Source organism: Schistocerca cancellata, chromosome 5 (genome assembly GCF_023864275.1).
Source record: "Schistocerca cancellata isolate TAMUIC-IGC-003103 chromosome 5, iqSchCanc2.1, whole genome shotgun sequence".
NCBI lineage: Eukaryota > Metazoa > Arthropoda > Insecta > Orthoptera > Acrididae > Schistocerca > Schistocerca cancellata.
In genome coordinates, this window is record NC_064630.1 from 664,847,064 (window position 1) to 664,873,735 (window position 26,672).

A 26,672-nucleotide genomic window follows, 5' to 3' on the forward strand; every position below is an offset into this window, starting at 1 on the left:
CATCACACTTAAAGTGAATCGGAAAAGTTGTCTGATAGATTTACGCCGTTCAAGATCAGTCATTGCCGCTCTCCCTAAGGTTTATTTCAGAAAACAGTAAAATTAACCTAGATCTGTTCTGCACACGAAAAATAAATCCGTTTGCTATGTGCTAAGTAATACGGACGGCATTACGTCCGTCAGATACCCGTACTGCTCGTAACAAAAAGTTTTACTAAACCTGACACATCTAAAGCAGAGCGTGAGGAAACTTGGAGACTGCGTCAAGTCATTGGTCCGACTCCTCTTCTAGTGGTCCACAGTGGACAGACTGCGTTTACGGTTGCAACTACCTCTAGCGATACTACCCACACTGTTCAATAAAACTGATCAATGGCTTTGAAACTTTGCTGTTACTTAACGATTTCCTGCTGCTAGGGGGTGTTTTCCTGAGACAAGCACAATGAAAGGTGTGACCCTATCTTGGAAAATAAGGCGCATACAGTTTTTGAAAGCAGCGACATGAACGCCTGCGTTCTGTGGAGGATGATTTAAATGTGGATTGTGGTTGAAATATTTGTGACGTAATAGTTGGCAGCCACACCATTCAATAAAATTCTATACTCTACAAAATGTTAAAATTTTAAAGCTGTAAATCAAAATTAAGAAGCAGTTAAGCTAAACATATTCTAGTAAATTTAGCATAATATTTGTTTTTACCGAACTCACTCGGTCAGTATATGAAGTTATATAAAATTCGGTGAAAATCTATCATTGGAGTAACATTTCTTCCGTTCCTTCTTTGTTCCTCTCCGTCCCTTCATGCTACCCTTCATCTTTCCTCTTTCCTCCACCCATCCCAAACTTTGACAATTTTCTTGCTTACATGCCCCTCTCCTCTGCCTGCCTTTCAACCATGTCCTGTTTCCGCCTCATCTGTCATTTCCCTGCCCTTGGTGTCCCCCTCCCCCCAGCGAACCCCCTCCCTATCTCTGCTGTATCTCTGTCTATCCCTAAAACAGAACATTTGTTATTTACGATGATTTTTTGTATGTTTTGAAATCTGAGCTGTGTTATCAGCAGGCTGTCAGTTGATTGCTTTGTTTGAAAGACAATTAAAAATGCTATGTCTTCCTTTGTAATGTTGTCTCCTGACGGAATTTTTTTTGCGTTTCGTCTAGTGTTTTTGTCCAGCGTATAGTCAAATGACTGTACATAAAAGATGGCAGAGGACCAGAAACACAGTTCCATTATGTGGGTTGCACAGAAATCAAGCGCAAAGCAATTTTTTCCCTGTATCTCTTACAGAAGAAAAAGTGGAGGAGGAAAGAACTTTGGAAGAAGGCTGATGTGAAACTGGTAACTTGCTTTCCACAATTCACAGCCAACTTTTTTTCTTTGCCACTGAGGGACTATTTTTTTCGGAAAGAATAGTCACAGTCAACTTCAGGCTGGGTGGAGCCAAGGTGGGCAGTGGTCGAAACCCATGGCCTGACCACTATGCCTCTCCCCCACCTGTCACTGTGCTGGTCCCTCACACAGGTATGGTATGAGGTTGGTTTCTTTATTTAATTTTTCATTGTTTATATTTTTTATGCTTTTTAATTTTTTCGTTGTTTTTATTTTTTACGAAAAGACGTAATTTTCACAATTGCTAGAGTCAAAAGAAAACAATTTTTTCTGTATGAAGACACAATGAGAAAAGGCTTCAGAACAAGAAAAAAGAAAAGAAAGGAAAAAACGTAATCCAATTCCTTTACGATGGAAGACAAGGTGCAACGTATTTTCAGATAAAGCACGATAACGTGGAAGCTTCTGCCACTTACAATGAGCTTTCATACGTGCTGGCGTAAAACGTGGGGTTCGGGGTCGTTGACACAGCCGAGTACATAGTGTGTTTAGTGTCCTGGGAGCCATACGATCGATTTGGTCTTCGTCCGAGGGAAAACGAAAAAGTCTGGAAAAAGAGAAGTTCAACCGAGAAAGCAGCTTCAGTTGATCGGGTAAGGAACGCCAGTTGTCGACGTATGCAGTGCCAGTGTTCTCGGGCGCAAGACACGAGCTTGTGTGGCAACGTATCAGGTTGATGACGTGTGTGGCAAAGACCAGTCGTACTAAGACCAAAGCGATGGAGGTGTTCGTTGGTCAGGGTCAGACTGTGAATGACCTTATACCACGACGAGGCGACTTCCGTCGGGAGGACAGGAAGACTAACGTGAAACCACACTCTTTTCCAGGATATCAATGACGTGGCCATTTCAACAGGGGAAAGGAATGATTGTACGCCCCAACGAGGAAGCAAAGATATGGTGGCAAGGCATGTCACTGATAAGATGTTGGCTCCCAGAAAACTTATTATAATATAAAATTCACGTATGTGATGCAATTTAGAGTTGATCCGGCCAACATCGGCATGGGGAGTCATACTAGCCGTTCGAAGACACATAAATAAGCAAGATGTAATAGAAGGAATTACTCTAGTACATGTTAAAACGACACGCCCTATAAACAATACTGAAGCCTTCACTTTGACACTGGGAAGTCCTAACTCTCAAAGGGGACAGGGCCTCGCAACTACTTCGTACTGAAGTGAAAAAATATAACTTTTCCAAAGGAAATAACCGACAATAGCATCAATTTTCGCCATCATCGCGGGGAGCGGGAATATTTATGCAACATGTAAAACTATGCTGAAAATGTAGGAATCTAAGACTCGCATTTTTTGAAGAAGACTAAGGAAACGACGTTCGTGTTCACAAATTTCTCCTTGAATACCATTCGTCACCTCCCGCCAACTGAGTGCAGCCATTCTCATCGAGCAGCGATCCACGGTAATCCCCAACGACATGTGGCGAACAACCACCGTTGCCCATAGAATGACAAATTGTTGAAAATCATGTTGTGGTAAAAGGGTGCATTTCCGTTTATTAATGCTGGCCTCGGAGACTCAACAAAAGGAAATCAATATCTTCTTGAGCAAGGATATGTCATCGATATGGCGTAGCAATACCATAATATCATGCGCGTACGCTTGTCCCGAGAAGGTTTCTCCTAATATCTACCAACCACATAACTGAGCCGCAATACGGCGAAACAGAGGTTCAAACGACAACACAGAAAGTGACATGGAGAGGAGACTACCCTGCGTTAAGCCCCGACGGATGGTGATCAGTGCCGTCACTACGACAGATACGTGAACATTAGTAAAAATATTGGGCACTGACTGACAAGCAATATGATTGAGACCGGTCGTCTTGAGCACCTGCAGCAAGAAACCGTGACTGACCCGGTCAAATGCCTTATTAAAATCAATAAAAAGCAAGCCTCCAGAGACAGAAGTCGCCATAGCCACGGAGACAACGTACCGGCGTGCGGCTACAGAAATCAGAATCGTGCGCCCAGCTACACAGCTTTGACGAACAGCAAGAATTTTCTCTAGCAATATCAGCTATTAACCGACGGAGCGACAGTTTTGTAATCGAAATTAAGTAGTGTAATAGGGCGGAATTTGTCAGTGTCTGGACGTTCTATTGTCTTCGAACGATTTTACCAACTTTGAAGCGATCAGGAACCAGACATCCGCAGATCACTTCATTGACCAGTAACGTCATGGTGTCACCTATAAGAGACCAAAAATGTACATAAAATTCCTTAGGAATACCGCCGAATCTAGGCGATTTTTGCAACGGTAAACCAATAATAAGACGATGTATATTATTGGGAGTAAAGTCGCTTAGAAATTCATCATTTCATGTGGGAGAAGCGACGCAATCCAGAAGAGGAGAAAATGCATCAGGGGCAACCATATCAGTAGAAGGGACATAATGAAAGTCGGTAAAGTAATTATAGATCGCACTGGAAATGACACGTTAGGACGTCAATACGCGAATGATTGAGGGACATAGTACATGCTCTTTTCGACGCGTCCGTAACCGGATAAGGTGATATAAGGAAGTCAGTTCATGCTGTTGAAAGAAGCGGGATTTTATTCACACCCTGAACCCTTTCATTTGTTGTCTCTCTAACTGAGAGACAACTCCGTAAGTGAGCTTGTCTGGCACCGTAATAAAGTTGTCGCAAGATGGAATAATAAAATTCCTGGGTTCGACGGAGTTCCCTCGACCTCTCAGCGCTGTAACGCGTTAACGCTTTCTTGAGCAAAGGTTTAGTCACCACAAGTTCCACTGGCACACCTGCGTCGGTCTGGTTGTGATCAGCCTGTGGCGTGATTTCTCCATCCGTTGGCACAGAAAAAGAATGGAAGTACGTAACAGGTATGTCGGGCAAGTCCGTCGATATAGTGTGGATTTCCGGAACAGGTCTATCCTCATGAGATTCCGAAGAGGCGGTCTCGGTCTCGCTAGTTTCATTGGAGGAGGTGCTGGACGCTTTCGAATCTTGAAGAGCATCTGGTCCGGACTCGGGGAGGGGAAAGGCATCCTAGAACGCAGTCATTTCAGTAGAGCGGAGAAGAGAAGAGGGACAGTCTGACTCCTCATCATCCTGCGTCCGTCTACGTTTGTCTTGAAATGGAAGTGGTGGAGACACGTAAGCAAAGTCCCTACGCGATATTAACGGCGGAAATGCGCTAGAGGCATCACGCAATTGCTGGCGTTGCTCCTCAGGAAATTGGTTAGGCATAATGGCTGTCACTTGAGGAACCAGATCCGTTAAAGTTAGCCTTTTACGTTGTCTTTTGAAGAGTGTGACACGACTCGGGCAATATGTGCGGAAGTGTCCACTCTCATTACACATAAAACCGGTCCCTTCTTATCCTGTGTAAATTAAATGTATCCGTTATCCACATACCTGCAAATGATTGGGGGATATTCTGTTTGAGCACCATGTCCACGGATCGGACTCTACTATAAACTTGTAAAGGATGATGAGCAGATCTGTTTTTCCGCGGTATATTCCGCATGTCCCCAAACGGAAGCAGGACAGTCTCGAAGGAACTGTCATCAACTTCGGGCGGAAGGTCAAACACCCTGACATTCGCAAATTCCAACACCACACTCGCCGAAATAACTGTACTTTTACGGCCATCAAGATGAGTGAAAGGGACTTCTTGTCAATGCCCCAAAAGGAGACTGTCCACTTGAAGCGGATCTAGAAACTTGACATAAAATACATACGATTCAGAATCGAAGTAAGCCATGTGAGCCTGTTGGTGAAGTAACCTTGATCGTCTCTGCAAGACAACCACGAATTTCTAACGGACTCGGCTGTATATGCCACGTGGACTTATCAAAGCTAAACTGTCAGTCCCTGTTTGCAGGATGTTCTTGGGAGCCAAGGACGACATCAAGGCGCAAGACAATGCGGCGTCAGAATTGAGCCACAAACAAGAGACGCTGAGAGACAAACAAGGATGTGACGCACACAACGACTCACACGACAAGGAAGACAAATGACCAAATAAGGAAGCGCTAGCAGCGCTATTTTTGTGGCGGGAGGAGATAGAAACTACTCACCCGACTTGCGAAGCGGGAACGAATATTTGGACATAGCGCCTAGTGTGCTGTAAGTTCTTCGTGTATGTCCCACGATATGTTTTATTCATAAAAAATTTTCATTCATCATATGACGCTCGTTGTAAGGAATGTTAACGATATTTTTTATGTTGTAAACACTATGGCCTGATATCTTTTATCTTTGAGATCAACGCCATCTGGCGCCAAGTTGAAGCAATACGGTGCTCGAGTCTGCTGCTCCAGTATGACATGCTATTTCTCAAAGTAACGTTTTTTGAAAACTCGCTTAAATGTACACATGAAAGTGTACATTTGTCTTGTATTGCCCAACTCTATGAGCTTTCCTAAGCATGTTGTAAGTACTTTCTTCCCCGATGTTACATTGGTCTTGTAGTATTTATATAGAAGCTTTTCTAATTCTGTCTTTTGTGTTAATTTTGGCCACTGTTATCTGGTGATGATTATTCGAAACCCGTCATAAATGAAGTATTTAGCGATAATTACGTTTTTAAGGAATTAATACATGCAAAGGAAAATCAACCTCTCAAACCATAACGTTTGTAAAATTACAGTGATCTGTTAAATTTGTACTTTATACCTTATGTTCCTGCCACCCATATAAAATCTTGAAAAACATGCCATAACCCTCAAAGAAACACATTGCTCCTTTTTGAAAATTTGCCAAGTGTTATAGTATTTATACATGTATTACAACATAGTGGTACTGAGGTAATTATATAAAAATTATAATTAGATTGTAATGATGTGCAATAAAAGTGACGTCAAATGAGAGTTCTGGATACTGGTGGCTTGTGGGAGTGCTACCACTCACGGTCGAAATCAATCGGCGGCGTGGATCAATTACTTAGCGCCTTATTATATTTAGCTAGTGAGGCAGAGAAGGACATTCTTGCATCCCCACAAGATTTTAATAACTTGGAGAAGTGAGGTCAATGGTTAACGTCCTGTCGGCGTGGAAACAGAGAATCGACTCGTGGCGATAACATATTAGACCTTCTGGTGACAAACAGACTCGAACTATTTGAAAAAGTTAACGCAGAACAGGGAATCAGCGATCATAAAGCGGTTACTGCATCGATGATTTCAGCCGTAAATAGAAATATTAAAAGTAACAAAAAGCAGATTTCATAATACTTGACGGCTCAACACAAAAGTTTTATCTCAAGTACAGATAGTGTTGAGGATCAGTGGACAAAGTTCAAAACCATCGTTCAATATGCATTAGATGAGTATGTGCCAAGCAAGATCGTAAGAGATGGAAAAGAGCCACCGTGACACAACAATCGAGTTAGAAAACTGCTACGGGAGCAAAGGGAACTTCACAGCAAACATAAACATAGCCAAAGCCTTGCAGACAAAAAAAAAAAAAAAATTACACGAAGCGAAATGTAGTGTGAGGAGGGCTACGCGAGAGGCGTTCAATGAATTCGAAAGTAAAGTTCTATGTACTGACTTGGCAGAAAATCCTAAGAAATTTTGGTCTTATTTCAAAGCGGTAGGTGGATCAAAACAAAATGTCCAGACACTCTGTGACCAAAATGGTACTGAAACAGAGGGTGACAGACTAAAGGCCGAAATTCTAAATGTCTTTTTCCAAAGCTGTTTCATAGAGGATTTAAAATGGAATGACCATATAAAATTAATCGTCGGTAAAGCAGATGCCACACTGATTCATTGGAAGAATCCTAATTAAATGCAATCCGAAAACAAAGGAAGTAGGTTACAGTACACTTGTTCGCCCACTGCTTGAATATTGCTCACCAGTGTGGGATCCGTACCAGATAGGGTTGATAGAAGAGAGAGTGAAGATCCAACGGAGCGCAGCGCGCTTCGTTACAGGATAATTTAGTAATCGTGAAAGCGTTACTGAGATGACAGATAAACTCCAGGGGAAGACTCTGCAAGAGAGACCGTCAGTAGCTCGGTATGGGCTTTTGTTGAAATTTCGAGAACATACCTTCACCGAGGAGTCAAGCAGTATATTGCACCCTCCTACGTATATCTCGCGAAGAGACCATGAGGATAAAATCAGAGGGATTAGAGCCCACACGGAGGCATACAGGCAATCTTTCTTTCCACGAACAATACGAGACTGGAATAGAAGGGGTAACCAATAGATGTACTCAAGGTACCCTCCGTCACACATCGTCAGGTGGTTTGCGGAGTATGGATGTAGATGTAGATGTAGTTGTAGATGAAATGATAACAGACAGACGTGTTAGGATGGGGAAGAAAGTCCGACATTAACGAACGATCTACACTCCTGGAAATGGAAAAAAGAACACATTGACACCGGTGTGTCAGACCCACCATACTTGCTCCGGACACTGCGAGAGGGCTGTACAAGCAATGATCACACGCACGGCACAGCGGACACACCAGGAACCGCGGTGTTGGCTGTCGAATGGCGCTAGCTGCGCAGCATTTGTGCACCGCCGCCGTCAGTGTCAGCCAGTTTGCCGTGGCATACGGAGCTCCATCGCAGTCTTTAACACTGGTAGCATGCCGCGACAGCGTGGACGTGAACCGTATGTGCAGTTGACGGACTTTGAGCGAGGGCGTATAGTGGGCATGCGGGAGGCCGGTTGGACGTACCGCCGAATTGCTCAACACGTGGGGCGTGAGGTCTCCACGGTACATCGATGTTGTCGCCAGTGGTCGGCGGAAGGTGCACGTGCCCGTCGACCTGGGACCGGACCGCAGCGACGCACGGATGCACGCCAAGACCGTAGGATCCTACGCAGTGCCGTAGGGGACCGCACCGCCACTTCCCAGCAAATTAGGGACACTGTTGCTCCTGGGGTATCGGCGAGGACCATTCGCAACCGTCTCCATGAAGCTGGGCTACGGTCCCGCACACCGTTAGGCCGTCTTCCGCTCACGCCCCAACATCGTGCAGCCCGCCTCCAGTGGTGTCGCGACAGGCGTGAATGGAGGGACGAATGGAGACGTGTCGTCTTCAGCGATGAGAGTCGCTTCTGCCTTGGTGCCAGTGATGGTCGTATGCGTGTTTGGCGCCGTGCAGGTGAGCGCCACAATCAGGACTGCATACGACCGAGGCACACAGGGCCAACACCCGGCATCATGGTGTGGGGAGCGATCTCCTACACTAGCCGTACACCATTGGTGATCGTCGAGGGGACACTGAATAGTGCACGGTACATCCAAACCGTCATCGAACCCATCGTTCTACCATTCCTAGACCGGCAAGGGAACTTGCTGTTCCAACAGGACAATGCACGTCCGCATGTATCCCGTGCCACCCAACGTGCTCTAGAAGGTGTAAGTCAACTACCCTGGCCAGCAAGATCTCCGGATCTGTCCCCCATTGAGCATGTTTGGGACTGGATGAAGCGTCGTCTCACGCGGTCTGCACGTCCAGCACGAACGCTGGTCCATCTGAGGCGCCAGGTGGAAATGGCATGGCAAGCCGTTCCACAGGACTACATCCAGCATCTCTACGATCGTCTCCATGGGAGAATAGCAGCCTGCATTGCTGCGAAAGGTGGATATACACTGTACTAGTGCCGACATTGTGCATGCTATGTTGCCTATGTCTATGTGCCTGTGGTTCTGTCAGTGTGATCATGTGATGTATCTGACCCCAGGAATGTGTCAATAAAGTTTCCCCTTCCTGGGACAATGAATTCACGGTGTTGTTATTTCAATTTCCAGGAGTGTATTATTCACCTTTATGAAAAATATTGAACATCTAAAACTGAATATGGTTTTGAACAGTGTTCCAAATCTCTCATCTAAAACGCTATGTCACCAGGCATGAAGGAAGATTAGTAGATGTTATACCGGCTGCTTACAATGAAAGTACAGCACACACGGAGGTGCATGTGCCTTGTATGACGGTATGACATCCACGCTGCCGTTTGACAGGCCATAACGTGAGTGAACAGTATGGCTGTCGAGAAAGGAGAGGTTGCGCCGTTAGTGAAGCTGCTTCATTTAAGCAGCAGCAATTAACAGCGCTGAACTGAGGTGTACGGCCGACTAAAGGATCCGAGGAGACGAATATGTCATTCAATGGTTTAAGGAAGGTGATAATGAAATTCGAAAACACGAGTGAGCTTGGTGTGGCGCCTGGAAGCAGAAGGTGTCCTATCCCAGTGGAACTTACTCACGAGGCTGCACGTGCCTTGGGTACGTTAGTGCTCGTGCTGTGCCACGAAAATTCTTCGTACCATGGTCAACAGTGTGGAAAGTTTTCCGTGTATTTTACAGTTGCATCCGTACAAGATGCAGACTGTGCAGCAACTGAAACCTCATGATACGTAGCAGGGCCGTGGTGTATTTCAAGGAGTGACAAGGCGAATGTTACACCACAGGGTCCTGTGAATACAGCGAGTGGCAGAATTCGTGGTATTGTTCGACTGCTTTTTCTACGCGAAAAGTCACTGCATTCGTCGTAAGTGACTGTGTGATGTGGAATCATAAGGATTTGTATTCTCGGTCTGTTCTTAAGAGAATTCAACCAGAACGTCCGTCACATTGTTGAGGCCTCCTTACACAGGATGTGATTCCTGATCTGAATCCATGTGACTTTTGTCTCTGGGGTTGTCTAAAGCAACGCGTTTACCAGGTACACGTTCTGTCTCCAAACGATCTGAAGGACATTATACAGGAACACGTTGCTAAGATTCCACCGCTACTACTGTGGGCAACTGTTAATCACGTCGTTTTACGGATGCAGCATCTCGTCGATGTCTCTATTTTTCATTTTGAGCAAACTGTGTAAGCGGAGGTTAACAATAAAATCAGCATTATTCCTTTCTTACTTGTTCGACAGTTCCTGCCCATGTCCCATTCCTAACCCATTACGAACGGAAATCTTTCTATACGTCTTTCTTACGTTCATAGCGCTAGATTTGCACCAGGTGGCCAAAATTGGAACTATTTTTTTTCCAGTGTAAATCGGGTTCCGCATTAACGCATAAACATATCTACTAACTTTCCCTGCGATTTGGTAATTACAGCCCTCACTGGACGTTTGTGAGTAGCTGCTCTTTTATTATCACCACCCAGCATGATCGTCCCGTCGGCAAGTAGACGGAGGAAAAACAAAAATAAAGGACCCAGCGAAGTCATGAGGTCAGATGGTGATACGAGCCCCGCTCTTGCTGAATACAACATTTCCTTTAAATGTCACAACAGTTTTCTCCAGCAGATGATGTGGTCGACGTCACCTATTTGAAGTACATCAAGGGGAAAAAAGATATTGCAAATCAACTTTTTCCTTTTCATTAAACTCATTCTACGTGGTCCAAATTCACGGTTTCGCCGAATAACTCTAAGTGCAGTATCTACTTTAACGATGTAGAAAAATATTTCAACATTGCAAAACTCACATCCGAATCAGAGGCCTTACATTCAGTAGCCAACCAGAAATTCTAACTCTGTGGAGCACGAGTTTCAGTAAACTGATGTAGCGAAGGCTGTTTAGTACTGCACTTTCTCAGTGGAAAATACTCAGTTGTCTTCTTGGGCTCTACGAGTATAACTACACTGCAACAGTAATTTCGTGAGTAAGCAATGCATACGAATTGTAGAATTCAGTAGTGCCGTGGCTTCCAGTTCTCTATGTTCCGTCCTAAACTGGCTTTACATCGTTTCAGACCCAACATTCATGACTGTGTCGTAACGTGTGTTGCGCTTAGCTTACATATTAGACACGGCGAAAACCAACAGTGTGCTTCTACTGCCAACTTCATTGTTCGTTCCACATGATTTTGTATCCACTGAAATAAAGGTCACACGACCTTCCAACAAGCCAACAAGAGCGAATTCATTTCGTTCCTCCTTTCCCTCCGGGAAATACGTTTTCTTGCCAGTAAGCTATTTCGCTACTATTTAGCGAAATGCGGCAAAGAGCGGCCAGTAATCTCTTCACAAACCGCTATTTAGTGCTGTTAACATGACTTCTTTTAACACAGTCATAGGCAAAAAAAAATTCAGTTTAATCTTAAAACATCATTATACATATATATGAAATTGGTGATGTTCCTTCGGACATGTGTGTATCCGCATCCGCACAAACAGGGCTCGAACTCTTACGGGAATCGGCAAAAAGCCGCGAATAATGAGTATAAGGGGTGGGGGCACTAAGAATATAGTGCAGGACAATCAGTTAGGAATGTGGACGATCAACAACGAACATAAAAAAAAAGATGGATAGAGCGTCTGCCATGTAAGCAGGAGATCCCGGGTTCGAGACATGGTCAGGGCACACATTTTCAACTGTCCCCGTTGACTTATATCAATGCCTTTATGCAGCTAAGGGTTTTAATTTCATTGTAATTAAAACATCTTCACAAACTCACCGGGTAAGAAAAGCCAATTGTCCTGTTTCTAAAAGGTTTAAAACCAAAGTCTGCGCATACTGGGCCGGGTCGATCTTCTCGTGTGATAGCACCGCATTATAGTTTGCCTAAGAATTATCACATGTCGTGTTCCTGTAGCTGAGGAAACCATTAATTGAAACTTAATTTAACATGGTATAAATACTAATGGTATGATACCGCTAAAAATACAACACGATTACACGATTAACAACCGACGGCTGAGTTCATCCTCCAATTAACGTGTATTTATAATATGGAAACCGGGGGAGACTGTTCTCTTCCTCCAAGGAGCATTGGAAGCCATGTTACACAAATGTTTAGGATGCTACGAGTACGCTGAACATTACAATTGACGTTGTCCTTATAAACTAACAATTCTTGGTTTACAACGATCCGGATTTGTAGAAGCGGCAGGATCTGTACTCGCCAGCAAGAGATTACAAACTCACCGCCTTACCTATTCACTCTCCTCCCACTTGCATGTAGCGCGGTTACATAATTCTGTTGTGTGATTTGTGAGGTAACACAGTTCACTAACAAACAACAGCTGGGGCAACATGACCGTAGATACACAATGTATATCTAAATTTTATCTTTAACCTCTCAAAACGGTATCTTATTATTACTACATATGATGTTTAGAGACAAAATACGAGTACATGTACACGATCCTCCAATGCTCACAAGGAATTGATTCATTAAATATTTTTTCAAAGCATGTAATCGGGAATGAATTTGACTTCTGAGGCGATGGAACTGCTCTCAACCTTGTATCGAACTTCGTTCCTTCCTCTGTTGTCAGTACGTTCTTACTTGCGAATTGTCACAGCGCACGGAATTTAATAAAGGTCGCATTCTTGCGCTTTATGAAGATGGATACCGTATCAGTGCCATTTCGCGTGCTCTAGGATACAGAAAACCTACGATACATGTTCGAGGAGAGGTGGAGGAAGGCCACATCGCCGGCCGGAGTGGCCGTGCGGTTCTAGGCGCTGCAGTCTGGAGCCAAGCGACCGCTACGGTCGCAGGTTCGAATCCTGCCTCGGGCATGGATGTGTGTGATGCTCTTAGGTTGGTTAGGTTTAATTAGTTCTAAGTTCTAAGCGACTGATGACCTCAGAAGTTAAGTCGCATAGTGCTCTGAGCCATTTGAACCATTTTTGAAGGCCACGTCGACTTCGCCCTGGACGTCCACAGACAAACGGACGATCAAGACAATAGTATATTCCACTGTAGTGATGGATACCCTTTCAGGACTGCATAGAAATTAGGAACATCCTCCACCTAAGTGTAAGCAGGTCAACCATCTGTCGTCTCAACGAGAAAGGAATGTATGGACGAAAATCAGCGGTTAAGGAATTGTTGAAGGAACAACATAGGGCTGCCAGATTAAACTTCGCACTCGCATACAGAAGAAAATCGCTTTCGTACTTATGTTTACAGGTGAGAAGGTGTTTCCTACTGTATGAAATACTTCAGCCCATGTATGTCGACCAAGTGGAGCGAGATTTGATAGCAAATATGTCCATCAGAGACAAAGATGTGTCCAAACTGCTGCAACAGTTTGGGGATGGACCTCGGCAAGTGGCAACTGAAGCGTCCGGTTTCTAGTAAATACTACTGCGAAATACTGGAGAACGTAATGCTTCCTCTTGTTCCTCTGAGATTTTCGGGTGGCAGCATAATCTTCCAATATGATCGTTCTCCTGTCCACACAGACAACTGTGTTAAACACTGACTTGAAATGTACGGAGACGTTGAGATGGTGGAGTGGTCTCCAAAAGACGCTCCCCTCAGTTCCACCGAGCACCTACGGGCAGAGATGGAGAAAATTATTAAAAGTAGACTACCAGCACCGACAACCAAGTCAGCGTAGTCCGAAGCAGTTCATAACCCATGAGATGAGTTGTCACAGAATAACAGATTCATCAGGGAACTTGATGCCTCTATTCGTCAGCGGCTAAATGGAGTTGGATTTGTAGAGGAGAACGAAAATTGGACATGAAACTGAATTAATGCGTTGTTAGGAAGAAAATTTTGTTTACGACAATTGAACGTTTCTTTTCCCTCGAAGAAAAGAAAATTTCGTTTGCTTTTTTAAGAGGGGCAGAATATACAGAAAATAGGCTATTTTATTTTCAATCATTCAACAGATCTTGATTTTAAATTATTTTACGACCACTGACCAAAAAAGCTGAGTCAAGCATGATACTAATTACTTTGTCACGTGGCACATGAAGTCAGTTCCTATGAAGGGATCAAAGAGAAAGTATTTAGTTTTGTATGCCAAGAAAAAGCATCATAATACTTTGTGTACTCTTTATTCACTTTCAGACAGGACGCCAGCACCGAAAAGAGCACGAAGGAATTATGATTTTCTTTTAATATGAACCAGATATCACAATACATACATAGAAATCGCAATGCAAGACCAGCTGCGTAGACGTAAGGTCGAGCGTTTGAGTCTTACTACATCCTCAGTTATACACTTCCGAATACTTTAAAATTATGAATACTTAATAACTTTCATTGTTCTCGTAAAGTAATAAATCTGACCACGAATTAAAAATCAGGGAAGTGACCCTCCCCCCCCCCCACCCTTATAGAAATTAGCCGCCATAATCACTACGCCATTGGACCAATCGCGTACCCGACGCCTACGTAATGGTATGATATAATTTGTAATATCACTTCTTTTCCATGAAAAAGAAATGATTTATCGAGTGAAAGCAGCACATTGCCTCTACAATGGAAATGCAGACAGTCCATCTGGCTTAAATTCCAAGGACGGAGTTATGAAAAACCTACGCCCTTTGAAAGTGACACAGTAGGTATTTGCTAGGTTTTATCAGATCAGCTTGTTTTGGAGATGCCATGCATGGGAGAGTGTGAGAAATTAATAGCTGTTAAGACAAGTGTCACAAAATTTCGACGCAGTGATGGCAAAGTACTCATGTGGCAATTACTTATGCAGAAAGCTAACTCGTATATTTTACAACTAAGACCAAAAATGCGAGTATAGATGAGTACACAAAATATGTAATGGAAGAGCTCTACAATCTAAAAATGAGACCGAAATACAAAGATACCGTGAAGAAGAGGTAATTTTTGGTTACTGCACTTCAGTTTTGCTAGAAAGTGTTCATCATTGTAATTAACCTGGCACAAAAATTTGTGTTGTTGTCAGGTCATGGTGCCTCAGGAGAACTCTAATTTCGGCAAAACCCAAAATAGACAAGAATCAAAACAATGAAAGAAAAAATGGTTAAAATCACTATGAGCACTATGAGAATTAACATCTGAGGTCATCAGTCCCCAAGAACTTAGAACTATTTAAACCTAACTAACCTAAGGACATCACACACATCCATGCCCTAGGCAGGATTCGAACCTCCGACCCTAGCGGTCGCGCGGTTCCAGGCTGACGCGCCTAGAACTGCTCGGCCACATTGGCCGGCCAATGAAAGAAACTTTTCCAAAAAGTGTTTTATTGATTTTGTCTTAAAACTATTAGGCATAAATTTAAGGAAATGGGACCTGGATAAACTGAAAGAACCAGAGGTTGCACAGGGTTTCAGAGGGAGCATTATTAAACGATTGACAACAACAGCGGAAAGGAATACAGTAGAAGAAGAATGGGTAATTCTGAGAGATGAAATAGTGAAGGCAACAGAGGATCGAGTAGGTAAAAAGAAGAAGGCTAGTAGAAATCCTAAGGTGGCACAAGAGATATTGAATTTAATCGATCAAAACAGAAAATATAAAAATGCAATAAATGAAGCAGGTGAAAGGGAATACAAAAGTCTAAAAAATGGCATCAACCAAGAAGTGCAAAACAGCTAAGCAGGAGGGTCTAGAGGACAAATGTAAGGATGTAGAAGCATATACCACTAGGGGTAAGATACATACTGCTTACAGAAAGTTAGAGAAACCTTTGAAGAAAAGAGAACCACCTGTATGAATATCAAGAGCTCAGATGGAAGACTAGTTCTAAGCAAAGAAGGGAAAGCAGGAAGGTGTAAAGAGTATATTATGGAAATGGAAGAGGATGTAGAGGAAGATGAGAAGAGAGACATGATACTGCGTGAAGAATTTGACAAAACACTAAAAGACTTAACTCGAAACAAGGCCTCGGGAGTAGACAATATTCCATTAGAGCTGCTAATAGTCTCTTCCATCTGGTTAGCAACATGTATGAGACAGGCGAAATACCCTCAGGCTTTAAGAAGTATATAATAACTCCACTGCAGTGACAGGTGTGAAAATTACCGAATTATCAGTTTAATACATCACTGCTTCAAAATACTAACACGAATCCTTTATAGGAGAATGGAAAAATTGGTAGAAGCGGACCTCGGGGAAGATCAGTTATGATTCCGGCGAAATTTAGAATCACGTGAGGCAATACTGACCCTACAAATTCTCAATGAAGATAGGTTAAGGATCGCCCGGTTAGCCGTCCGGTCTAACACACGGCTTTCCGGGCGGGAAGGAGCGCCGATCCCGGGCACGAATCCGCTCGGCGGATTTGTGTCGAGGTCTGGTGAGCCGGCCAGTCTGTGGATGGTTTTTAGGCGGTTTTCCATCTGCCTCGGCAAATGCGGGCTGGTTCCCCTTATTCCGCCTCAGCTACACTATGTCGACGATTGCTACGCAAACAAGTTCTCCACGTACGCATACACCACCATTACTCTCTGACACGCAAACATAGGGGTTACACTCGTCTGGTGTGAGGCGTTCGCTGGTGGGTCCACCGGGGGCCGAACCGCACAATAACAGTGGGTTCGGTGCGGTGCGGCGAAGGGGTGAAGTGGACTGTGGTAGTCGTCGTGGGGTTACGGACCACTGCGGCTGCGGCGGAGACGGAGCCTCTCCGTCGTTTCTAGGTTCCCGGTTAAGATAACATTACATAACATCGGTTAAGGAAAGGAAAACCTACGTTTATAACATTTGTAGACTTAGATAAAGCTTTTGACAATGTTGGCTGGAATACTCTCTTTCAAATTGTAAGCCGCGCGGGGTAGCCGCTCGGTCTGGGGCGTCTTGTCACGGTCCGTGTGGCTCTCCCCGTCGGAGGTTCTAGTCCTCCCTCGGGCATGGGTGTGTGTATTGCCTCTAGCGTAAGTTAGTTTAAGTTAGATTAAGTAGTGTGTTAGCTTAGGAACCGATGACCTCAGCAGTTTGGTCCCATAAGACCTTACCTCAGATTGCCAAAAAAATTTCAAATTGTAAACATGGCAGGGGTAAAACACAGGGAGCGAAAGGCTATGTACAGTTTGTGCAGAAAACAAGTGGCTCTTATAAAGAGTTGAAGGGCACGAAAGGGAAAAAGTGGTTGAGAAGGGAGTGAGACATGGTTTTAGCCTATAAAATAAACTAAACTCCTCCCGAACAGGCCATGAAGGCCCAATGGTACCGACCGACCACCTTGTCATCCTCAGCCCACAGGCGTCACTGGGCGCGGATAAGGAGGGGCATGTGGTCAGCACACCGCTCTCCCGGCCTTATGCCAGTTTCCGAGACCGGAGCCGCTACTTCTCAATCAAGTAGCTCTTCAGTTTGCCTCACAAGGGCTGAGTGCACCCCGCATGCCAACAGCGCTCGGCAGACCGGATGGTCACCCATCCAAGTGCTAACCAAGTCCGACAGTGCTTAATTTCGGTGATCTGACAGAAACCGGTGTTACCACTGCGGCAAAGCCGTTGACGGTTGTAGCCTATCTCCGATGTTATTGAAGCTGTATATTGAGCAAGCAGTAAAGGAAATAAAAGAAAAATTTGGAGTAGGAATTAAAGTCTAGGGAGAAGAAATAAAAACTTCGAAGTCAGAGACAGCAGAGAACTTGGAGGAGCAGATGCACAGAATGAACAAAATCTTGAAAGTAGGATGTAAGATGAACATCATCAAAAGCATAATGAGGATAACGGAATGTAACCGAATTTAATCTGATGATGATGAGAGAATTAGATTAGGAAAAGAGACACTTAAAGTACTAAATAAGTTTTGCTATTTGGGAAGCAAAATGACATGATGATCCAAGTAGGCAGGGCATAAAATGTGGACTGGCAATGGCAAGAAAAGCATTTCTGAAGAAAATAATTTTTTATCATTGAGTAAAGAGTAAGCGTCAATAAGTCTTTTCTGAAGGTATTTCTATGGAGTGTAGCCTTATATGGAAGGGAAACATGGACTATAAACAGCTTAGACAAGAAAAGAGTAGAAGCTTTTGAAACGTGGTGCTACAGAACAATGTTGAAGATTAGATGGGTAGATCACGTAAACGATGAGGAGGTACTGAATAGATTTGGGGAGAAGAGAACTTTGTGGTATAACCTGACTAAAAGAAAGGATCGTAGCGTAGGACACGTTCTGAGGCATCAATGGATCACCAATTTAGTACTGGAGGGAAGCGTGGGGGGTAAAAAACGTAGAGGGAGAGTAAGAGATGAATATAGTAACCAGATTCAGGGGGATGTAGGTAGCAGTAGTTATTCAGAGATGAAGAGGCTTGGACAGGATAGACTATCATGGAGAGCTGCATCATTCTTTGGACTGAAGACCACGACAATAACAACAACAAGACTATTAGATTATTTGTTAAGAAAAGAAGATTTTGGTATTTACTTACAATTTAAAGATTGAAGAACTTAACCTGTTGTTTTACGGTTTTAGAAGAACTTTAAGGACAATGAAGCCAGGCCAAGAAGGCAAAATAATGGCGAGTGTAAGGACGGGCTCGAGGAGAGGTAGGAGGCTCGACAGTAAAAAAAAAACAAAAAGTAGTAAGCTTCATGCTCATTAAAGATATAGTCGCACGATCGAGGCCAATCCATTCCCCAGTTCTTTAAATCGTATATCGGATATCTGCTAAATTTTATCGGCCTGATGGAACTTCAAACATGATTCATTTCAGTTCCTAATCGACCTACAACAGCAAAAAGTTCCAGAAATATTTCCGCCAAATAGCTCGTGGCTGCTTCGAGATCAGAAGAGTTTACGCTCGTGCGTTTCCTCGCCCTCTGGTCGGGTTAATAACAAGTGTTAGTTCGCTATTAACCCGCCCTCTGGGTCAACTGAACCCTCGTACCCCACCAGACATGTTTGGGATGCTCAGTGGAGGCTCGCGCCTTAAGCTGAAAACTTGCTTTCATTCTGGCTACTGGGTACCTCTGCCACGAGCAAGGATGGAAAGTGGAGTCGTCCTATGACACCAGCCACATATATGTAAGTTTAATTACAATTGAATATCACAATTACATTGCCAATGTAGTGACAATCAACAAGGAGCGAAGTACTGAACAACTGTGGCTCTGAAAATGTAAACGTCCCATGCATGTTTTGAGCAGCCTTCGCGATCGCGTATGTCCGATTTCTCCGTCGAAATTTGAGAAGATGCAATATGGCGAGTGTTTACAACTCCCCCACTTGGAAAAGTGGTGGAAGAAGCTCAATCTCTGCTGATATGTTGGACTGGAAGGTGCAAGTCTTATTCTGCACAGCAACAACACGTCCTAATTATGTAATTACACTGCTGCAAGTTGGAGGTGTTGTCTTGTTGCAAAATTTTCGTGTGTGTGCTCTCCTTGACGTGCAGAGATCGGCTGAGCTAGTGCACAATGGCAACACTAGATGATGTCCCATACCTCCACCCCTCATCCACTCCCTCCTCAAAGCTTCTAGAAAAAATTGGCCGGAAAAATCGCTCACTTTGTGCTGCGGTGGTGGACTTGAAGAATCCCATGAAAAGAAAATTCATCTACATTGCTGAGGGCCTAATATATATTGTTTATTTATAAAACTGAGCCTGCAAAAAATGTCCAAATAATGTGAATTCCTATGGGACCGAACTGCCGAAGTCATAAGTCCCTAGACTTACACACTACTTACACTAAATTATGTTGCGAACTACACCCACACACCCATGCCCGAAGGAGGACTCGAAACTCTGGCGGGAGAGGCCGCGCAGTGTAAACACGAGGCCACTCTGGGCGACTGAGTTTGCATACCAATTTGAAGGTGATGGACCTCCTTATATGGCGGAAAAGTACATCATTCTCTGCTGTTTATTTAATTTTGGATGATGCAGATCTTGTAAAATACATCAAAAAGAAGTAACCGAATATGTAAACAGATCACATTTCTCCGATAGCGCTAGGAATACCGTCATGAAATCCATGTCAACATAAAACACTCACTGAGTGTAATTACACTGTTACAGATCACACTAAACATATCTGGCAAAAACCTCCAGATCGTGTATTAACACTTGCTGCACCACACTGCATCACATGCGCCACACTGCCAGCAACCGTTTCAGGACGAGTCCTCGACTGGGAGGCGCCTGTCGCCTGCAGAGGAATGTATGATATTAGATATCGGCTTTCAAATTTAATACCAGAATCAATTCCTGTTTTGTTCCCAGACACACACCTTCCACATCAGGTCAATGAAAGCAGCTGCTCTATGCGCTCGACCTACTGTGTGGACACTGACTGAGTGAATGCTCGGAAAAGTAACCTCCCCGCCTTTTCACCCTCTAGTCCCCTCCTTCCCTCCCCCCTTGACCCTCTGGGTACTTCCTTCAAACAAAGCATCTGTTAGTGGCAACTCTTCGATATTGATACCTGAGAAAGTCCTCTCTCTCCCTCACTCCCTTTCTCTCTCTCTCTCTCTCTTTCTCTCTCTCTCTCTCCCACTCACTCACTCACGTGGTTACTCCTGGCAAGGGAGCGTCTAACCCCTCTTTTGTCCTGAACAAAGTAGCTGATACCTAGTAAATCACCAGAACTCCAAAAAATGCTGGGTTGTGGATGTCTTGGAAATAGTCCATTTGCGCTACCATCAACCAATCAAATTGATTGACTAACTAATTAAATCAACACCCATGTGTGGTCAGTTTTCTTTCCCTCCTGTATGTGGATACTAGGATGGCATGTTTGACAGGAAAATCTGGGTCTATCCAGGATTCAGTCCCGCATCTGCTCAATTTCCGAACACTACACTTCCCCTTCTGGATTTTCCTTGTCTCCTATTGTTGGATACTGGCACATGTAGATCGTTTAACCACTACGTTAGTGGTAGCTGAAAATGGAAGTGAGAATTTCTGATTTCAGCTCTGTTGCGCTATCTCCTTAAGCAATTTGCAAGAGACTCCAGTCTGCAGGAGATAGGAGACTGGAGTGTGCTCACAACATCACTATCAACAATAACAAATTAATCAATTCTGAATTTGACGTCGCCATTGGAAGCAGTGCTGTGAAAATGATAGTCGTAATTTCAGATTTCGGCGGGAATTGATGCCTTTTGTGTAACTTCCGACCATCTACAGGTCTGGTAAATGTATTTTGAAAGTACTATAGGATTCCTAAGCCGGTCGTCTCTGATACACCAGGAAGAATGAGAAGAGGAAAGGCTCTACTGCCTGATAGCGTAGTAACTACAACAAATTCACTTTTATTGAAATAAATACCACACCATCTTTGCACTGGAAGACAGAGTCCACTGGAATGTATTGTGAAGCTCTCACCACCACGCAAAGCAGCCGTCACTACATGGGCAGGGTACTTCGTAAACACATATACTTAAACAACGATCCATTCCATAAGAGCTATCACAGTTAGATGTCAGATATCGCGCAAAATTCCGTAGAACCACGTACGCCACAGCCTTGCGTTGGCTACACCTACAGCTGCATACTCATCTCCCAGCACCACTCGCCTTCCGTACCAGACCTTCTGAGGTCGGAGAGACTGCCACCATAACTGCTCACTTGTCAACCGGACAATTGGACAATTTATTTTTGGGAGGGGGGGGGGAGGGAATGGCTATAAAAACTAGCAGCTCCACTTACCTTATTTGTACGATTGTAACAATTGATAAATGAAATAAAATGCATGAGACGTGAAAAAAAACCGTATTGTGAACCCAACGTGCGTTATTTCGAGATCACATTCTTTAAAATGTTAGTCTGTTCGCGAAATTTAGAATGAATCCATAGTGTAACCTCCGTCATCATATACCTGTATTTCATTTTGCTGTTTACAACAACTGAAATTTGCAGAGAAAAACTGTTTTCCGAAGTCTGCAACATATCAAACAACAATCCCAGAATATGAAGATCTATAGAAGGTCTATAGAAAAAATTAATATAAGAATAAATTTTGGATTATTTATTTGTAACAGAACGTGATTCGTATGAATTACAATCCTTTGTGCCTGTAATCTAGAAATGTATAATGGATGGAAATCAAAATTTAAGATTTTCAAAAATAACTCGGTCTATCGTGAAAATAGGTTTTCAGAAATTACGGCAACCAGACGGCTTTTGTTATGGTTAAAATCTTGGTATACCATGACCGGTTTCGAATTGCCTAGCCACTTTTATTGATTGTTTGTAGCATTAATATTAGTGTGCACCATCTGGAGATGAGTCGCTAGGCGACAAGAAACCGATCACGCTATGATAAAATTGAACCATAATAAAAGACGACTAGTTGCAGTAATTTATGAAAACTTGTTTCCATCATAGTCCCAGGGTTCCACATTCATAATGGATAAAAGTTTTAAAATGCTCCCCACGTAGCTGAACATGTGGTTGACTTTGAGTCACCCTGTCAGGACTGCTCTAATAGTGCTGTTAATAGGGCAGTGCCCGAGAGAGGTACGGATTCCAGTCCGAGGTACACTTTTAACTTACCATAAATGCTTCTCGACCGAGAAAAAGTTTTCGATGACGTACAATGGTGCGCGATGTTTGAAATCATCGTAAATTGACATATACTCTCTTGGGAAACATGGGTATTACACTTAATGTACAAAAACGAAGAGGGACTATAAAAATAAAAAGACCAAGAGAGAAAATCTCGGCTGAAAATGTGCGTTCAATCTGTGTATCAAAGAAACGGGGGAAGAAATTCAAATGGTTCAAATGGCTCTGAGCACTATGGGGCTTAACATCTATGGTCATCAGTCCCCTAGAACTTAGAACTACTTAAACCTAACTAACCTAAGGACATCACACAACACCCAGTCATCACGAGGCAGAGAAAATCCCTGACCCCGCCGGGAATCGAACCCGGGAACCCGGGCGCGGGAAGCGAGAACGCTACCGCACGACCACGAGCTGTGCACAGGGAAGAAATCAAAGGAAGGATTAGAAGTGGGGTTGAAATTCCGAGTGCATAATGAAATTTGCTGACATTGCTTTCTCTGTTAACCTGTAAAAGAATTGAGGGCCTGTTAATGCAATATAGGCTGGACTGAGAGCAGAATAGGAGTTGAGAGTAAACGAAAAAAAGAAGAAGGAGAAGCAGAATTGAGATTAATGAGAAACTTAATATCAATATTGGGAATCAAGTAGTAGACGAAGTGAAGGAATTGTGTTATCTTGGACGCTAAATTAAGCGTGGTTGACAAAACATAGGACGATATAAGAAAGAGGCTAGAGAGGTAGTAAGTTAGTTATCTGTATATTCCATTAATTATTTGAGCGATTCCTTTATTGAAATGTTGTGGAACGAGTCAGTTTACAGGATATATGTGCATGATTAATCGTAACATTAATGAAAATCTTTTTAGACCTACTCATGCAACAACACCAAAAAAATTACGTTTTGTCGTTTTCCTGTCATTAACTACCAGCTCATAAATAGAAGTTCGTCCATGGGACACAAGGGGTTGTCCACGAGAAATAATTTTAGTTACATTTAAAATTTGCTTTGTTACCTGTCAGACAAGTTGTTTATTGAGTAATTGGTTAAAGATTTTTGTTATATTCGGGAGGACGACGGTTCAATCCCGTCTCCGGCCATCCTGATTTAGGTTTTCCGTGATTTCCCTAAATCCCTTCAGGCAAATGCCGGGATGGTTCCTTTGAAAGGGCACGGCCGATTTCCTTCCCGATCCTTCCCTCACCCGAGCTTGTGCTCCGTCTCTAATGACCTCGTTGTCGACGGGACGTTAAACACTAATCTCCTCCTCCTCCTCCATTTTTGTTACAGCATATTGAACTCCTTTCTGAGCCGCTGACAGTTTTAATAATGGGCAGTAAGGTCACTTTTCCGTCTAGTGTTGTAGTCATGTACTGCTCTGTTCTTATTAAATTGTAATGGATTATTTACGACAAATTTCATTAGAGAATATATGCACTGTGAACGCGCAATTAAAATGCCTAGCTCCTTGAAGAGGGACGTACATGACTGCTCGTTTTTGTGCTTCAGTCTTTCTTTCTAATGGTGATTTACCCAGAAGATTATTCGGTAAGACATTAGTGAGTGGAAATACACAGAACAGGTCAGGCGATTAATTCGTTTCTTTTCAAGATTAGCAGTTAAAAGAAGAGCAAAACTAGCTGAACTAAATTGTTTGGGAAGCTCAGTAATATGCCTTATCCAGTTCAAGTTTTTGTCTGTATGTACACTTGTAAATGTCGAGCATTCTACGCTATGTACTGAATCTTGTTCTTGCTCTACATCAGTTGCTGGTACGACTCTATTTGTTGTAGAGAACTGAGTTCAGCGTGTTTTAGAAACATTCAGAGAGAGTCAGTTTTCTGAGACCTACTTAATAATTGTTTTTAAAGCATAATTTTCAATCTCTTTTGTTCTTTTTTCTCTAATGAGATTTATTGGAACACAAGTACGGAAAAACTACCAGTTCTGCTAAAAAGTGTTAAGTGAACGGTCATTGACATACATAAGAAGTAGTACTGAATCTAAAATTGAAGCCTGTGGGACTCGCTTAGTGATTTCTCCCTAGTCACTAAAATTTCGGACCCTTACAACATTGGTTCAGTTATTTAGACCAACTTTCGCATTTTGTTTGTTAAGTATCATTCACAACAGCTGTGCATAAAATCCTTAGTAAGTTTTTTCTGAGATAGTAACACTATCTACACAATCAAACGCCTTGGACAGCTCACAAAAAATAGCAGTTGATGAGTAAATGCATAAATAGCAGTTTCAGTCGAGCAATCCTTGTGGAATCCAAACTGTGATTTGCTAAGTAAATTTTTTCAACGTAAGTGTGAGACTACTCTTGATTGCATTAAGTTTTCGGATGGATGTCAGTAAGAAAACAGGACGATAGCCGTTTCTCTTCTCACCTTTCTTACGAAGAGAGGTAACAACTGATTTTTATAACCAGACTTAAAAAAATTTCCTGTGTCAATTATGCACTACATAGGTCACTAAGGACATATTTAATTGTAACAACTTTCCAGAAATCTGTTTGAAATTCCATCAACAAAGATAAAACCAAAGAGAGCATTTCTCGCTGAAAGAAGTCTACTAGTATCAAAATCAGCCTTAATTTCAGAAATCAATTACTGAAAATTTACTTCTGAAACGTAGTATTTTATGACGAATAATGGACTATGGGAAAACCGGAAAGGATGAACATCGGAGCTTATGAGAGGTGGTGTTACACAAGGGTACTTAAACTGAAGTGGACTGGTAAGACAATCAGACCGGCGAAAAAAGGCTGTATGTTGAAAAAAGCAACTGGAAGAATGGACAAGATTACTGGACGTATTTTAATAACGTCAGTAATAACTTCTAGAGAGAGCTGTTTATAGTTAAAATTTCAAAGGAGGTTAGAAATTTGGATGTGCCTAGTTGCTACAAAAAAAATCTGACAAACATAAATGCCACAGAGAAGAAAGTAACAGATCAAGATGCAGGAACTGTGGTTTACCAGAAGACGCAGTAATGCTGCGCCTGTATGCCTACTATTCCTCCCATGAAAAATGTTATGGGCCTCCAACTGGCTAGCTGGTTGAATAGTGTAATATTCAGGTATGTGGAACATTCAGAAATGACAGTGGTCCGACGCTGGACTTCACGTGGACGTGAGGGCAGCAGGCAAGCTCGTTGTCGAGGTTCCAGTCAACCATGTCTGACCACCAAAAGCGCCAATGGTCGTATTGTGTACAGGCACGTTGTAACCACTTCCCATTGGCATTTTCCATCCGAGAGCAAGCAACGGTCTCCCCGTAACCTTCTGTGTGAACTCGCACCATTCGCCAGTGACTATCAGTAGCCAGACTAGGGAATTGCCTTTCATGTAGAGGCTGCCCTTGCCACCACAACACAAATAGGTGAGTTTAGATTGGTGCTATGACCAGCAAGCACAAAGTGCTGATGAACAGGGTTGTACTCAGTTCACTTACGAATCATGGTTCTCCCTAGATATCTATAGCTGGCTAGTATGGCGGCGACTCATTCTTCCAAAGTTTTGGAGAGGTACAGCGATGGCGCTCCTGGCGACATTGTGTTGCTGCAGAACAAAAAAATGGCTCGGAGCACTATGCGACTTAACTTCTGAGGTCATCAGTCGCCTAGAACTTAGAACTAATTAAACCTAACTAACCTAAGGACATCACACACACCCATGCCCGAGGCAGGATTCGATCCTGCGAACTTAGCGGCGCTCGGTTCCAGACTGCAGCGCCTAGAACCGCACGGCCACTCCGGCCGGTGCTGCAGAACAGGGCTGGTAGTGTCAATAAAATTCTTCTCCACTGTTGACCGCATTGTCAGTATATAAAATTGTCCGATGTTTCATCGACTATAGCAAGTGGCTTTCCTCAGGGCTGTGTTGAGCTGACTGGTATCACTTGAGGCGACGTTACATCAAAGACATCCTGTATCCTCACGTTTTAGCTCTCAAGTGACGGTACTATGGAGCCATTTTTCAACAGGTTAATGCTTATCCACACAAGGCACGTGCCTATGAACTTTATCCGTGATGTTGAGGAACTCCCTGTGGCCTGTGAGTACCATAGATCTTTCCCCAAATAGAACATGTGTGCGACCAGCTTGGATGTAAGCTGCATCAAATTGCCAGTATT

At 43.2% G+C, this 26,672-nt stretch overlaps 1 protein-coding gene and 1 pseudogene across 1 annotated transcript in view; both read right to left on the minus strand.

The window, feature by feature from the left end:
• The window catches only part of LOC126188754 (neurotrimin-like), a 336,147-nt gene that overhangs the window by 112,352 nt on the left and 197,123 nt on the right, over positions 1–26,672 (minus strand). The window lies entirely within an intron of this gene.
• LOC126189365 (5S ribosomal RNA) lies at positions 17,414–17,531 on the minus strand (annotated as a pseudogene).